Source organism: Abrus precatorius, unplaced genomic scaffold (assembly GCF_003935025.1).
Source record: "Abrus precatorius isolate BTA unplaced genomic scaffold, Abrus_2018 Scaffold10, whole genome shotgun sequence".
In the NCBI taxonomy this organism is placed as follows: domain Eukaryota; kingdom Viridiplantae; phylum Streptophyta; class Magnoliopsida; order Fabales; family Fabaceae; genus Abrus; species Abrus precatorius.
This window is the reverse complement of record NW_020874292.1, coordinates 25464403-25481089: the sequence shown is the minus strand read 5'-3', so window position 1 is coordinate 25481089 and position 16687 is coordinate 25464403. Positions and strand designations below refer to the sequence as shown.

Here is a 16687-nt window from a genome sequence, read left to right as displayed (position 1 = left end):
AAAACGAGAGAATGTGGTGGACTGTCACAAGCCATGAAAACCATATCCCAATAATCACTTCATATGAATGTCATAATCACTTCCCCAAACTTGTACAGTGACTTTTACACTGCTTACCAATCTGCTTCCCAACTGTACCAAGTAGCCCACGCCATTAGTACACTTTTTCCCGCACGAAACTTCCTCTATCCATTTGCTACGCGTATTGCTACTATCTGCTTGTTACGTTTTGCTATGAAGAATGAAGGAATTGTTGAAATGGATAATGCCACCAATTATTCCTCTGATTTTAGTACCTTGGTTGATCGGTCCTTTCTGCACTTTCTTTCTAAGAGATTCAAAAAGATACGAAAAATTTTGAACTTGTCTTTACCGGAAGGAATATTAATAAAGTTGTTGGAGTATTAATGTAATGCGGAAGACTGGATCGAATTTAATTGAAAATAAAGAGAAGTAAGAAAATAATGGAGACAAAATTTTAACGTGGGAAAAATTCTAAATCGGAGAAAAAACTCATGGACAACGACGAGCAAAATAATTCCACTATGTAAAAAAGAGAGTACAAGAAGTCATCTAAAATTATTAGGACAAAGAGTAAAATCTCTCTATTTTTTCTCTCAATAAATACTCTCTCAAAATAGAATAAGAGTTACAAAATAACACTCTTAATTTTCTCTCAGTATTTTCCCTTCACTGATCCGTGAACGATGTGTTGTTGTTGTGCTTTCCTTCGTTAATTCGATGCCCTTTTATAGGCAAAAACTGCTACAGTATCTTTTCAAAAATTCAACATTGCTACAGTAATTTACTGTAGCAAATTTTGACGAATTGATGTGGTGCCTACTATTGCTGAAACACAGAGCCACCAATTTTGACTTACAATCTCTACCTTGGATCAGTTTTTATAAATTGCTCGACGTCATTTAACCCTGAAGGGTGTTCAAGTGCTGTAGAGACCAACCAAGTCCAAACAATGTTGGAACTTGACCTTTGGAAGAGGCTTAGTAAGCATATCAGCTGGATTCTCAGATGTATGAATCTTATGAACCATGACTTCACGCTTAGCAACAATTTCTCAGATAAAATGATGTCTCACATCAATATATTTTGTCCTGTCATGGTAGTGGTTATTCTTGGTCAAGTAAATAGCACTCTGACTATCACAAAACACAGTAAGAACATCCTGTGTAAGACCAAGTTCATTAATCAGACCTTTAAGCCAAAAAGTCTCTTTCACACCCTCTGTTGCTGCAACATATTCAGCTTCAGTTATAGACAATGATGGAAGAGACTGAAGCTGAGCTTTCCAACTAATAGCACAGTTACAGAGAGTAAATATGTAACTAGAAAGAGATCTTCTTTTGTCAAGATCGCCACCATTATCCGAATCAACAAAACCTGTAACTTCAGTTGTTGCATGATTTCTATCGAATACCAAGCCAATATTAGAAGTACCTTTGAGATATCGAAAAATCCATTTTACAGCACTCCAATGATCCTTTCCAGAATTATGCATATACCGACTCACCATGCTAACGACATATGCTAAATCAGGTCTAGTGCATACCATAGCATACATAAGACTGCCAACAGCACTAGCATAAGGAACGCGTGACATACGCTCCATGTCTTCCTCTGTCTCAGGACAAAGTTCAGATGATAACATGAAATGTGCAGCAAGTGGAGTAGAAACAGGTTTGCAATTAGTCATATTAAACTTGTTAAGCACTTTCTCAATGTATTTTTGTTGAGATATGAACAATTTACCAGCTTGACGATCCCTGCAAATCTCCATACCAAGAATCTTCTTAGTTGCACCCAATTCTTTCATCTCAAACTCATTATTGAGTTGAGTTTTCAATTTTCTGATTAGAGACTTGTTACGTGATGCAATCAACATATCATCAACATATAGTAACAAGTATATGTAAGATTCATCAGGAAGTTTTTAAAAATAAATACAGTCGTCATATTGATTTCTGCAATAACCTTGCCCAATCATAAAGGAATCAAACCTTTTGTACCATTGTCTCGGAGCTTGTTTGACTCCATATAAAGATTTCTTCAATCGGCAGACAAGATGCTCCTTACTAGGAACAATAAATCCCTCAGGTTGCTCCATATAAATTTCCTCTTCCAGCTCTCTATGCAGAAAAGCTGTCTTAACATCAATTTGCTCCAATTCCAAGTCAAATAAAGCAACAAAAGCAAGCAAAACACGTATAGAGGTATGCGAACAACAAGTGAGAAAATTTCCTTAAAGTCAACACTTTCCTTTTGGCTGAAGCCTTTAACAATCAATCGTGCCTTGCATCTAGGATCTTCAACCCCAAGAATGTCGTCTTTCTTCTTATAGACCCATTTGCATTTCAAAGGCCGTTTGCCTTTGGGAAGCTCTGTTAAACTCCAAGTACCATTCTTATGAAGACTTTCAATTTCTTCATTCATAGCCACTAGCTATTTTAAAGAATCAGCAGAAGAAACAGCCTCAGTATAACTGGCTGGTTCAATGTCATCATTTATTTCTTGTGTAACAGATAATGCATATGCAATTAAATTATCATCACAAGCATAATTTGCATATCTAGCTGGCTTAGTAATCATCCTTCTTGGTCTGTTTTGGGCAATGGAATACTCCTCTTCCTGAGGCTGAATTGGAGAAATGGTAATCTCATCATCACCATCACCACAAATATCAGTGCTAGACTCATTGATAGAAGAAGATGGGACATCAACATTAAGAGTTGTAGATTTTAACTCTAACTCCACCTTCTAGCTAGTACCCTGCAGATTATTAGTACTAGTAGAAGAAGTCACAGAAGATTATTTTTCAGAAGATAATAAAGCATCTTCATTAAAAGTCACATCTCTACTGAAAATTAATTTTTGTGACTTAGGATTCCATAAACGATATCCTTTAGATTCAGATGCATAACCAAGAAATATGCACTTAACAGCTCTTGGAGCTAATTTGCCATCATTGACATGTGCATAAGCAGGACATTCAAAAATTCTCAAATTAGAATAATTAACAGGATTACCTGACCAAATTTCTTCTGGAATTTTGAAATTAAGTGATGAGTGTGGAGAACGATTAACCAAGTAACAAGCAGTTGATACTGCTTCGGCCCAAAATTCACGTCGATGCCATAACCCAGCATTTGAGAGCATACAACGAGCTCTCTCAAGTAGAGTCCTGTTCATTCGTTCTGCAACACCATTTTGCTAAGGTGTTCTTGAAATGATTTTATGTCTAGCAATTCCATGATTTGCGCAAAATTCGATAAATTCACCGTCACAGAACTCTAATCTATTATCCGTTCTGAGTTTCTTGACTTTTCTCCCTGTCTGGGTTTCAACAAGAGTTTTCCACTTCTTAAAAGTGGGGAAAGTCTCATTTTTATACCTGAGAAAATAAACCCAAACTTTGCAAGAAAAATAATCAATAATAGTCATCATATAACGGCGTCCTCCATAATAGGGAACTTTAGAAGGCCCCCAGAGGTCAAAATGAATATAATCAAGAATACCCTTTGTATGGTGAGTTGCTGTAAAGAAACTTACTTTTTTCTGTTTCCCAAAGACACAATATTTACAAAACTCCAATTTACCGATACCTTGATTACCAAGGAAACCTTGTTTGCTCAAAAGATGCATGCCTTTTTCACTCATATAGCCCAGGCGCATGTGCCATAATTTGGTGACATTATTATCAAGCATAGAAGAAGATACAGCTGCTGAACCTGTCACAACAGAACCTTGCAAGAAATATAAAGTACCAACTCGGTTACCTTTCAACAAAACAAGGGCACCTTTTGAGACCTTTAGCACTCCACCTTCAGATGAATACTTGCACCCAAGAGATTCAAGGGTGCCAAGAGAGATGAGATTCCTCTTTAATTCAGGAATAAAGCGAACATTAGTCAGAGTCCTGACAACACCATCATGAGCCTTGATCTGAATAGTACCTATTCCTTCAACTTTGCATTGGGTATCATTAGCCATTAAGACAATACCACCATTAATTGGTTCAAAAGTGGTAAATAGATCCCTATAAGCACACATGTGGTATGTGCATGTAGAGTCAAGAAGCCACTTATCTTTACTTCTCTTGTCAGAAGAGACAACAGATGCCATAACATCTCCATCAGAATCAGTCTCAATATTAGCAGCTTCAACAAGTTGTTTACCTTTTTCTTTCTTTTGTTTATTTTCTTCTTTTTTCTTTAAGATAAAACAATCAGAAATGTCATGCCCATATTTTTTGCAATAACAACAGGTAGTGTTGGATTTTTGTCTCCTAGATTTAGATCTATTCTTTTTGTGACTAGTACTCCCTTTGACTTGAGTTCTACCTCTAACACTTAGACCCTCACCCTTGTCCTCAGAATGGATTTCAAGATCAAATTTTTCTTTGGACAATAAATTAGATTTAACATCTTCAAAGGATAAGGTGTCATTATTACCATACAACATAATTTCTTTGAAGTGTTTGTAGGTAGAAGGTAAAGAGACAACTAACAAAATGACTTTATCTTCATCATCGATTTTAATATCGATATTTTGCAGATCCATAATAATAGAATTAAATTCATCAAGATGAGATTGAATGGGAGTACCTTCTATCATACATAACGTGTATAATCGCTCCTTGAGACGAAGCTTGTTGGCAAGGCTTTTAGTCATATACAAAGTTTCCAACCTTAACCACAATTCCGCAGCGGTGGTTACGTCGGCCACTTCACGTAGAACCTCCTTGGACAAGCAAAGTTGGATTGCTGAAAGCGTCTTTTCATTCAACTCATCCCATTGCTCATCGGTCATGGAAGCCGATTTTTTTAACTTTCCATCTAAAGCTTTCTTTAATCCGTTCTGAGTGAGAACGGCTCTCATTTGGACTTTCCAAATAGAAAAGCTTTTCTTGCCATCAAACTTCTCAATGTCAAACTTTGTAACGGTAGACATTTCCAATTAAATAACAGCTCTGATACCACTTGTTGGAGTATTAATGTAATGTGGAAGACTGGATCGAATTTAATTGAAAATAAAGAGAAGTAAGAGAATAATGGAGACAAAATTTTAACGTGGGAAAAACTCTAAATCGGAGAAAAAACCCACGGACAATGACGAGCAAAATAATTCTACTATGTAAAAGGGAAAGTACAAGAAGTCATCTAAAATTATTAGGACAAAGAGTAAAATCTCTCTATTTTTTCTCTCAATAAATACTCTCTCAAAATGGAATAAGACTTACAAAATAACACTCTCAATTTTCTCTCAGTATTTTTCCTTCACTGATCCGTGAATGATGTGTTGTTGTTGTGCTTTCCTTCGTTAATTCGTTGCCCTTTTATAGGCAAAAATTGCTACAGTATCTTTTCAAAAATTCAACATTACTACAGTAATTTACTGTAGCAAATTTTGACGAATTGATGCGATGCCTACTATTGCTGAAAAACTTGAAATCGGTGCCTACTATTGCTGAAAAACAGAGCCACCAATTTTGACTTACAAAAGTCAGAGGAATGCGCAATTCCTATTTCCCACGTAGTTTAGGATCTGATTCCATTGTTCTGATACCATTGTGTCACTTTGAATGCTTTAAAATAATAGATATACAGTAACCTGTCTATGTTCATGTTTTAAGTTTCTTAGCAGATACAAATATAAATATCTTGTCACATTCAATTTTTTATTAAATTCAGGATTAGATTGTTAATTATTAGCAATATTATACTTAGTCTTATCATTTGTTATTCCATCCAAAAATGGTTAATTTTTCTATTATTAACACAATAAAAGACAAATAAATGTGATAAAAGCAAGCAAGCAAAACTTCAGACCACTATAAGTCTATAACCTTTATGATGCTCCGAGGAGGTGGGTCGACTTTTGTTGGATCCAAAAACAGGTGAAGAGACTTACATCTGCTGGCAAGCAATTTTGTGCCCTGAGCCCCAACTTACAACCTGCAAATTGGAAGAGAAAAAGAATATTATAGGAACAAATTTGGGAAAAGAATAAGAATGAAGACATTTAAGCAATCTAGTTACCTGGTGTTTTTTAGAGCAATATTGTGTTTGTCTGCAATAGTGTTATCAAATGGCGGCGCCATGGCGGTTCGTCATGGCAGTTCTAAAGACTGTCGTTAAACTGCCTCTATTACATGGCAAATTTAGATGGCAGCGCCATGGAGGCCGTTACCTGCATAGCAATAACGACAGCCATGGCGAAAATCCTTCAAAAATGGCGAATTTGACGGTTTGGGCCCAAACCCGACCCGACCCAATGGTGACCCGCGCAGAAATAAGGTTAGTACCCCTCTTCTTCGACACTCAAAGCCAACCCTCATCCCAAATCTCTCCCTCTCTCTTCTAATCCCTCTTGTCTCCGATCTCATCTCTTGTCTCCAATCTCATCTTCGTTCGTCTGGACTCTCCAATCCCTCTCATCTCTATTCGTCTCTTTGTTCTCCGACGTTGCACTCATCTTCCATTGCTATTTTCTTTGACTTATTATTGTTCTGCTGGTGGCTGCGACTCTGTTCTCCATCTCCGGCAACCCCTTTTGTCCGGTAGCAATCTTTTTTTGTTTTTCCGTCTCTCTTGCAGTTTTTTTTATTTCTTCATTTTTGTTTTTCTCTTTCCATGGTTCAATTTTTCCTTTGTCCACCTTTCTGTTTTTTCTGTGTTTATCCTCAAAAAAGTTCATTATCTTTATTTCATCTTCTCTTAACATGGCTCAACAAGAATCATCATTAAGAGCTTCTAATCGATCCGAGCCGGGATGGAAATACACTCATTTATTGAAAGAGGGTGATACAAACAACATTGTATGTAACTTTTATGGAAAAGTTATGAGTGCTGGAATTACTAGAGTGAAACAACATTTGATTGGAAAGAAAAGTAATGTGAGAGCTTGTCTCAAGTGTCCTGAAGAAGTTAGAAAAGAGATTGAGACATATCAAAAGGATAAAAAGAGTCAAACAACTTTGAAATGCCAAATATGAGAAGCTTTGAAAGTGTAAGCTATGATGAAAGTGAGGATCAGGAGGATACCCAAACACATACTATTGCCATGGGTAATCAGATAGGGCCAATGGATTTGTTTTGTAGAAAGCCAGAAAATGCAATTGAGAAAAGGAAAAAGTTAAAATTTAGACAAGCAAATATAAGAGAAGTTTGTGACAAATAAGCCAAAGCAAGGGTCTATCAATACATAGCTCGATTTTGGTATCAAGCTAGACTTTCCTTTAACCTCATGAAAATGAAGAGCTTTCAAGAAATGCTTACAGCTATTGGTGTTTTCGGTCCAAATTTACTAGCTCCAAGTTATTATGATATTCGAGTTCCACTTCTAAAGAAAGAGCTAGAATATACCAATTTCCTCATGAAAGATCATAAGGAGCAATGGAGCAAACATGGTTGTTCCATCATGTTAGATGCATGGACCGATCGAAAGCAAAGATGCTTGATTAATTTTTTGGTCAACTCTCCTGTTGGTACTATGTTTGTGAGGTCTATTGATGGATCTAATTTTGTGAAGACTAGTGAAAAATTATTTGAGATGCTTGATGCTCTTGTGGAAGAGATTGGAGAAGATAAAGTTGTGCAAGTGATAACGGATAATAGAAGCAATTATGTCTTGGCTGGTAAGATGTTAGAAGCAAAAAGACCACATCTTTATTGGACTCCTTGTGCAGCTCATTGCATAGATCTTATGCTTGAAGATATTGGAAAGCTTCCTTTAATAAAGAAGATAATTCAAAGGGGAATATTGGTTGTTGGCTTTATCTACAGTCATTCAAGTACCTTAAGTTTGTTGAGAAATTTTACAAACAAGAGGGAATTGGTAAGACATGCAGTTACTCAATTTGCAACTTCTTTTCTATCATTAGAAAGGCTTCACCAAGAAAAAGCAAATCTTAGAAAGATGTTTACTTCTGAGGAATGGTGTAAAAACAAGTTATCAAAGGAAGCTAAAGGGAAGCAAGCAACAAAATTTCTATTAAATCCTGTATTTTGGAATAATGTGGTGCATACTTTGAAAATCATGGCTCCTCTTGTCTGGGTGTTACGTTTGGTTGATGGAGAAAGAAGACCAGCCATGAGGTATATTTATGAAGCAATGGAGAAAAGTAAAGAAGTTATTATAAAGTCATTCAAAAATAATGAAAGTAAATACAAAGATGTGTTTGCAATCATTGATAACAGAAGGACTTGTCAGCTTCACCGTCCATTACATGCAGCTGGTCACATTTTAAACCCGAAATTTTACTATAACAACCCTCAAATTGAATTTGATTTGAAAATTACAAATGAGTTGTATGATTGTATCAAGAGGTTGGTGCCAAGTCAGGATGTGCAACAAAGCATACTACTTGAATTACCAATTTACAAGAACAGTGGTGGTCTCTTTGGGTCTGACTTTGCAAAATCACAAAGAAAAAGCATTGCTCTCGGTAATTCATCAAATTCTTCAATATTTTAATTTTAAGGTTATACTTCATCTTTAGAGTTATAATTTATCTTTCATTTTATAGCTCAATGGTGGAGAATGTATGGACATTCAGCTCCACATTTGCAGCAACTAGCTATCAAAATTTTGAGCTTGACATGTAGTGAATCCGGATGTGAATGCAACTGGAGTGTTTTTGAGCAAGTAATTTTTTTATCTCTCAAGGCTACTACTTTCTTTTAGAAATTAGAGAGAAACTAATTAATATTCTTATAATTAAACTCACGTTGCAAATTCATTTAAAGAAGAGAAATAGGCTTGATCACAAAAAATTACATGACTTGGTTTATGTGAAATACAACCAACAACTCAAAGAACGTTAAAATCTTAAAGATATAATTGATCCAATTACACTCAATGATATTAATGAGTGTAATGAGTGGTTGGTTAGAGAAATGGATGATGATGCTGTAGATGAGGATGCTGGAAATGACTTAGTTTTTTATGGTGATAACACTTTAAATTGGGTAATTGTTTATGAAGCTTCTGGAATTAGAGAGCCTACAACATATACTAGGTGTCATCTAAGAAAAGAAAGAGTCCATCAAGTGGTATCACTATCAAAGATGCAAAAGTTTCCAAGATCAAGGCATGTTCAACAGCAAAAGGAAAAGAGAAAATGGTTCTTGAAGATGATGATGAATAATTAGAAGATGAAGAAATGTCAGAAGAAACAGAAGATGAATTAGAATTTAATCTTCCATAATCTGAAGGAGAAGATGAGGAGGGATATGACTTGGTGGATGAGAAAGAGGATGATTATGTTGGAGTTGAAGAAGAAGACTAAATTGATAATCTTTATTTTTATTGTCAACTTGACATTTGATAATTACATATTTTGTATTCAATTATACTTTAGATTGGAAGTTATGTTACATATATTTTGAGTTAATTATTTTTTGTGACATATAGTATTTTTTTTATATATTTTATTACATCCGCCATAACTCGCCATGGCGGTCGCCATAACTTTATGGCAGTTTTCTGAGTTTCCGCCATGAGCCACCATCCGCCATTGATAACATTGGTCTGCAACTACTACAAAGCTTATCTCCTTTACAGGTGCCACACAAATCACAAAGAGCAACTGGAAGTAAGAAGTAGTTCCATCAAAGATAGAGATAGATTTGGAACAAAACTGTTCAAAACAACATGTTAAATATACTCCAACACCTAATTCATCAATAGCTCTAATCCACTTATCTAAATAGGCAAGCATGCCATATATAAGTTATATGTTAAGCAAAATAACTGTAGAAATAATATGAGAATCATTAAACAAAAATACAATAGTGGCTTGTTCAGGGTAACAAATTAAGTTTAAGAATGAAATGAGACATCATATATTTATTTTTCATGATAAAAGCATGCTGCCACTATGTGCAATAACAGAATGAAGGATAACATGTAATCATGAACTCTTCATAACTCATGTAGGACTGCCTGACACTAGTACTTGCAATGGACAACCATGAGTATAAAAATTCATAAATCAAAAGACACAAACACAGGCCAGTAAATAAAGATCCAAACAAAAATAGCAATCAATCTTTTACCGTACCAATGCAGAGGATCTCCAGATAACTATGAACATCTGTTTTACCCCAGGGCACAAATAACCCTAAGGCCTAAACAAGTAAACATTCATAAAACTCGGAGAAAATGAATTTATATAAATAGTCACAAGTCACAAAAAATATTAGTAAAATGGGAGTATTTTCTGCAGAATGAAACAAAAATATTATGATGAGTAAACAAACCTCTATTGGTAGCAGATTTGTGGCTCTCATTAAACTCAGGGCATTCATATGAATAAAAAGGATTAACTCGAGGCAATTGACAACAGAAAACCTTCACACTTCAATAAATCATTACATAATCAGAGATCAACAATCAAAGGAACTTAAACAAAATAGAAAAACTTGTTTCACAGAGAATGATCACAGACCTTCTAGATGGCTTCTCTGGATGGCATTTCCATTGTTCATGTTGATCCCTAAGAAGACATTTCATAGAAGGACACATAAAAACAAACAACATCCGATGAAACGTAGTTTCCTGCTCAATTGGTGTATAAACCTAGCAGTTCAAGGGTTTAAATACAATATATCACAATCCACAGGTACAACACAAATGAAGTCAAGGTCAAACTATAAATGAGGTATTAACCTCGTACCTGAAGCAAGAATTGTAATGGGTCTCCACAAAAGTCACACAAAGATGTTCTCCCTGATGGTATATTCAAAGGGTCAAGCCAAGACTATTACTCACAACAGATTATATAACCATCAAAAACTAAAACTTGTGTTCACTGAATAAGTAAGATAAATGCAAGGTGTAAAAGAATTCAAGGAGGTGGTAAAGTACCGGGACACCTCCAGCTTTGCTTGGAAAATATTGACGGAGAAGAGACCACTGATTCTTGGACTTGTCAACAAAACCAAGAGTGACAAGTTCATGTTCTTCATCTTCATCATCATAATCATCATCTTGATCTTCTTCATCATTCTGAATGGTATTGATGTCAACAGGATCACCAATGGTATCAGTGTCCATGTGCTTAGCAATGCAATATGGGTGGTAATTTAGGAGAGAGTAGAAAGTAATTATATAGATGAAGCGTAGGACTTTTGCAATATATCTGAAATATATTGTTGCTCCAGTTATAAGGTCAGATCACTTGATCAAGCAGTCCCACTACGAATCATGCGGTTAAACTACAGAACTGAACAAATAACACAAAAATAAAGTAATTAGAAAATATTTCACATCAATAATTCAAGCATATTAACTATAATCGTTAACAATATTTAAAATGATCAGGAAATTCAAAGCTTTGGAAATATGTAGGCGGCTCCATGTGCTCCTCAAACATATCTACTTGGAAATCATCATAGAAGCTGTCACAATGGTACCAAGGCCAGGAAAATAGCTTCTAGCAAGAGACCTTAGATATATCACTCTAGAATAACAATTATAAATTTTGTTTGTGCAAAATATAGAAGTAAGTTCAACCTTTTCAGTACTAAAATGTGGAAACTATTAAAATTTTTAAAGGAGCTTGAAAAGGGAGTGGCAATGTGGCATCACATACAAATATATTGGGTGATAAACAAACCATATGCTGATAGAGATATCTGTACGGTTAAGGTTTGAAGCAAAAATTCAATGTTGTGACTGCTCACTAATTTGTATTCATTGTTGTAACACATTATCAGCCATTATATGTCATACATCTATCCTTAACCATAGCATACTATCAAACTTAAGAAGGAAAATATTATAAATTTGCCATGATGTCATCTTATTGAGTAAAAAGACAGTACCTGACAGAGGCCCTAATTTGAAAGGCTTGAGCATAGCTTGATTCCTAATTAGAAGGCCTAATCCTATCCTAATTACTTATTATAACCTTTTTTAAGATCATGATTGGATTGTCTAAAAGCTTGACCTGACGTAAGAGCCTATTTTATAATAAAGTATATAAACAAGACAACAAGCCTATTAGCACAAGTAGCACAGAGAATACAATTTTTTTCATAAAGAAATTTGTTGCGAAACTTACAATAATTAAAACAGCTGCACCTATGATTGACTTAACTTTAGAAATGATATTAAAATAAAAAATTTCAAACCCACAACCTCCAAATTGCATAATTTCCTTTCTTTTTTTTTTTTTTTTTTTTGGGTGGGGTGGGGTGGGGGGGGCGACAAGGTCCATCATCTATTTTCTTCCTAAACTAAGATAGTCTTCTATCAGTTCATCATGTGTGTTACAGCTATATTAATTTGATGCGTGCAGAAGAATCTTTCAATAATAGGATACATACACTATTCTAGTATAGATGAAAACTATGCCCACAATATTTATTAAAAAAAAAAAAGATAATCAACACAAGTTTACCTTGGTTTCCCCTAACATAAACCCTCTCGCACAGAAAATTCATATCTCCTTAGTAACTTACACACATGAGAACTTAATTAAACAAACCATTGAATTTTCTCTTCAAAACACTAATACTTTATAGAACACTAGGGTTGGTCAGTCTTTTTTTTTAGCACATTGGGCTTTGAAAATGATTGCAAGGTTGTCAAAAGTCCAAACCAAGTTTCAACCGCCAGGGGGAAGGGGGTGGGGTGGATGGTAACAAGGATTATAATTGCAAGAGAAATGTAAAAGTATATTTAAACATCCACATATTGGCATAAAAATGTAAAATTTTATCTAGGAACACAGAAACATAGACATAAAAAATAAAATAGATGTGAAAATTAATCCTAAGTCTAAAAAAAACATTGAATTAAACTTAAATTTAAGATTTACAAGGTCTTATGCTACAAGTCATAAGTCACAACAAATTTTTTTTTCCACAAAAACAAAGCACACATAAACAAGAAAACATGCAGTAAGGCAATGAGAGCTAAGTACGCAGAAGGCCAACAACAATAAAACAAGCAGCAACTAGAGAGTGCAACATCCCAACAAAATACAGATAAGAGAATCAATTAGCAGAAACCGCACACCAAAGGGTTTAGTAAGGGAGAAGGTAGGAATGTTAGAGAGAAAGGTAAGAGACAAGTGTCGTTGGTTTTTAGAGAATCGTAAAATCGTGGGATTTTACTTCCTCTCAAAACCCCAATTTCGGGTATGACCTGGTTTGCCTCCAAAAGCAATTTTGCACGTAAATCACTTACTGAATTGTGCCTCCTTCCTCTTTGTTTATGGTTAAACCCTTCGCTTGTGAGGGACCTGCTCCAAGACACGAGTCTAGTGCTACTGTTCTTACTCTTTTTAATAAGGTTGGGCCAATTTAGTTTTTTAATTCGAGTGTTTTTCTCTATTTGGGCTAGAACAATGGGCTCAGAACTTGGTGTAATTTTAGTTTTCCATTTTGTGTATAACGAGTTTTGGACTCTCAGAAGATAGATTTTTTAATGGACCAAGAATCTTTTTTAAATTTAGTTTTCACTTAAGTTTAATACTATTAATTATAACTTGTATATTGAATATTACCACCCTTTGATTATAATAACAAATCTATAACTTTCTAACCCATGAGAAACTAATCAATGTAAAAACTATAGAGCACTCAACCATGAATATTACAAAAAGATACTCCCCGGTTCCCACATAGTTTGTTGTGAAGAATTTTTAGAATAAGATTTGGGGCTTGTATACTTGTTGATGCTACGGAAGCTCAAGCGTTGAAGGACATTGAAGATCGTGTATTGGCGCAATTAGAGGTTTGCTTGGCTGAACTTGCGGGCTCCATTCAATGAACCCTAGGTGATTCTTTAAAGGAAACCTTGCAAGGTTTGGTAGCATAGACTAATGGTGCTGGTTTGAGATCTCACCTTCTTCACTGTGAGCCTCGTCCCTCTTCTTCTTATTCTTGTCATACATGACTTGTTCGCATCAATTTTCTCCATTTTAATGTCAAAAATGTGAATCAATGACTTTATCAGTGTGATAATTTCTTCCTTATTGATGATACATCTGATGTTGTGCGTGTTAAACTTGCGGTGGTTCACACGGAGGGACGTGCATTACAGTGACACACGACCATAGATAAAACCATCAATTGTTCTAATCTTCCTTGGGTTGTTTACAAGAAATCGGTTCTTGAGAGGTTTGGGAAAGTCTGCGACGATCCCATGACTAAATTGATGTGTTTGAGGCAGAAGACATCTGTGATTGAGTTTTATGAGGAGTTTAATGCCATTATTACTCGTCTGAATTTGCCTGAGGATTATATGCTGAGTTGTTTCTTAGGTGGATTGAAGCAGGATATACGAATGTTGGTGCGAATGTTTCAACCAACCACTGTGAGTAAGGCAATTTTGTTGGCAAGACTGTATGAAGCTGCTAATGTTCCCCAGGCTTTGAGTGTTTTAGAGTCACGCAAAGGGGTGCTTGGTTCTAGACTAGTAGCTGCTGATAAATCTGGTTCTAGTTTGATGGTTGATAGAGGTAAGGATAAGATTAGACCCAGGAAAAGCTTGACACCAACTTACATGAATGAGCAGAGGGCCAAGGATCTTTGTTATTTTTGTGATGAGCCATATTCTCCTAAACATAGCTTAACTTATAAGAGGCTACAGGTTCATGTTATGGAGATTCTAGATGGGGAAGAAATGTGTGAAAATGCTGAAGAAGATATATCAGCTGTGGAGGAGCCTCAAATTTTAGTCAATGCACTAACTAGCATTGCCAATTTTAGAACTATGAGGATCATCGGTTATCAGCAGAAATTTCCTCTGCATATTTTGATTGATAGTGGCAGTATGCATAATTTTCTAGACATACAAGTGGCTAGGAAATTTGGATGTAAGATTGAGAAAATCGAGCCTTTGAATGTCACTATAGCTGATGGCAAAAAGTTGAGCATTTCTTCTATTGTGAGAAACTTTACTTGGACAATCCAGAGAACTACATTTACTTCAAATATGCTTTTGATTCCATTGGGCTATTGTGATCTTGTATTAGGTGTGGAATGACTCGTCAAACTAGGGGACATCACTTGGAATTTTGATTAGTTGACTATGGAGTTTAAAGTTCAGGACAGGAAGCATGTATTAAGAGGGGCTACATTTGGTGGTATTAAGACAGTGAAGAAACAGCAGCTTGGTAAAACTCTAGAGGAAGGAGTCTATTTCTAAACAATGTAGCTATGTAAATAGGATGAGGGATTGCTACAATCCTTAACAACTCATGTAGATCAGCCTACTTTACCAGTAGTAATAGTCCAGCTTTTGGAGGAATTTTTAGACATTTTTGAAGAACCTGAGCAGCTGCCACCTCTTAGACCTAACCATGATCATAAAATATCACTTATACAGGGTGCTAACCCAGTTAATAAAAGGCCTTATAGGTAAGCCAAGTATGGTAGTCAAAATCGCGTGCCGGAACGTAAAATCGCACGATTTTACGATCTCCAACTCCCTCTCTGTGCTAGCTCAGTGCCAAGATCGTGATTTAGCAAGAACGGGTGAGATCGCCATGCCAGAATATAAAACCAGTAAGCTCGGACGATCCCTCCATGTTTTCAAACCCAATGACCCACAACCTAGTTTGCTTGAAACCCTAAAATTGATTTCATTCTGTGATCTCTAAACCTTTCCTCTAATCTACGACTTCGTTTCTCTACTTTAGGATCCCTATAGCTTTCACACCGGTGACTGTATATGCTCCGACGACCTTATCTGCGCTGGCAACCTTGTTCTAGAAACTTATCTAAGGTGCATGTGTGCAGATACTCTCCATTAGTGGAGTAAATGGCTTCCTCTAGCTGAGTGGTAGTACAACACCACTTATCACACAACCATTAAAGCTACTCCATATGAAATTGTATATGGTCAACCACCTCCAACTTATCTTCCTTACTTACCAGGCGAATCCAAGGTTGAGTTGGTTGATAGAAGCTTGTCAATAAGGGAAGAGATGCTTAAATAGCTCAAATTTCATTTGAAAAGAGCTCAAGAGAGAATGAAGCAACTTGCTGATCAACATAGAAAAGATAAGCAGTATCAAATAGGAGATTTGGTTTATGTGAAATTGCATCCATATAGTCAGGTGTCAATGACTTATAGGAGCAATGCTAAATTAAGTCCTAAGTTCTTTGGGCCTTACAAGGTACTGGATCAAATTGGAGAAGTGGCCTACAAGTTAGAAGTACCATTACAGTCAAAAGTACACAATGTATTTCATGTTTCTTAACTTAAGAAACATGTTGGCAATACAACAACTTCATCAGATTTACCATTTCAATCTAAAGATGCGTTTAATGAGAAAGAACCTTAGGCTATATTGGATAGGATGACAATGAAAAGGAAAGGTGCAGTTGTAACCAAGTTACTGGTTAAATGGAAGCATAAGCTTCCAAAAGACTCTACGTGGGAATTCTACTATAACCTCAAAAAGAAGTATCCGTCATTTCATCCTTGAGGTCAAGGATGCTTTCAAGAGGGAAGCATTGTTATCTGAGTCAACAAGTCAGTTTCTGTTTTGGAAAGGGAGTTAGAGTTAATTAGGCTATAAATAACAGGTGGATAGACTGATTTGATTCATTCATGAATTGTAATTCTTCCAATATTCTTCTTATAAATAATAATACTCTCTTCGGATTTATTTCTCACATAGGTATCCCTATTCATTCTTGTTCTTCGAATT

At 35.7% G+C, this 16687-nt stretch overlaps 1 pseudogene; it reads right to left on the bottom strand.

Annotated features, from left to right (window-relative positions):
• Positions 1-5837: 5837 nt before the first annotated feature.
• Positions 5838-11111, bottom strand: LOC113852122 (annotated as a pseudogene).
• Between the last annotated feature and the right edge of the window lie 5576 nt (positions 11112-16687).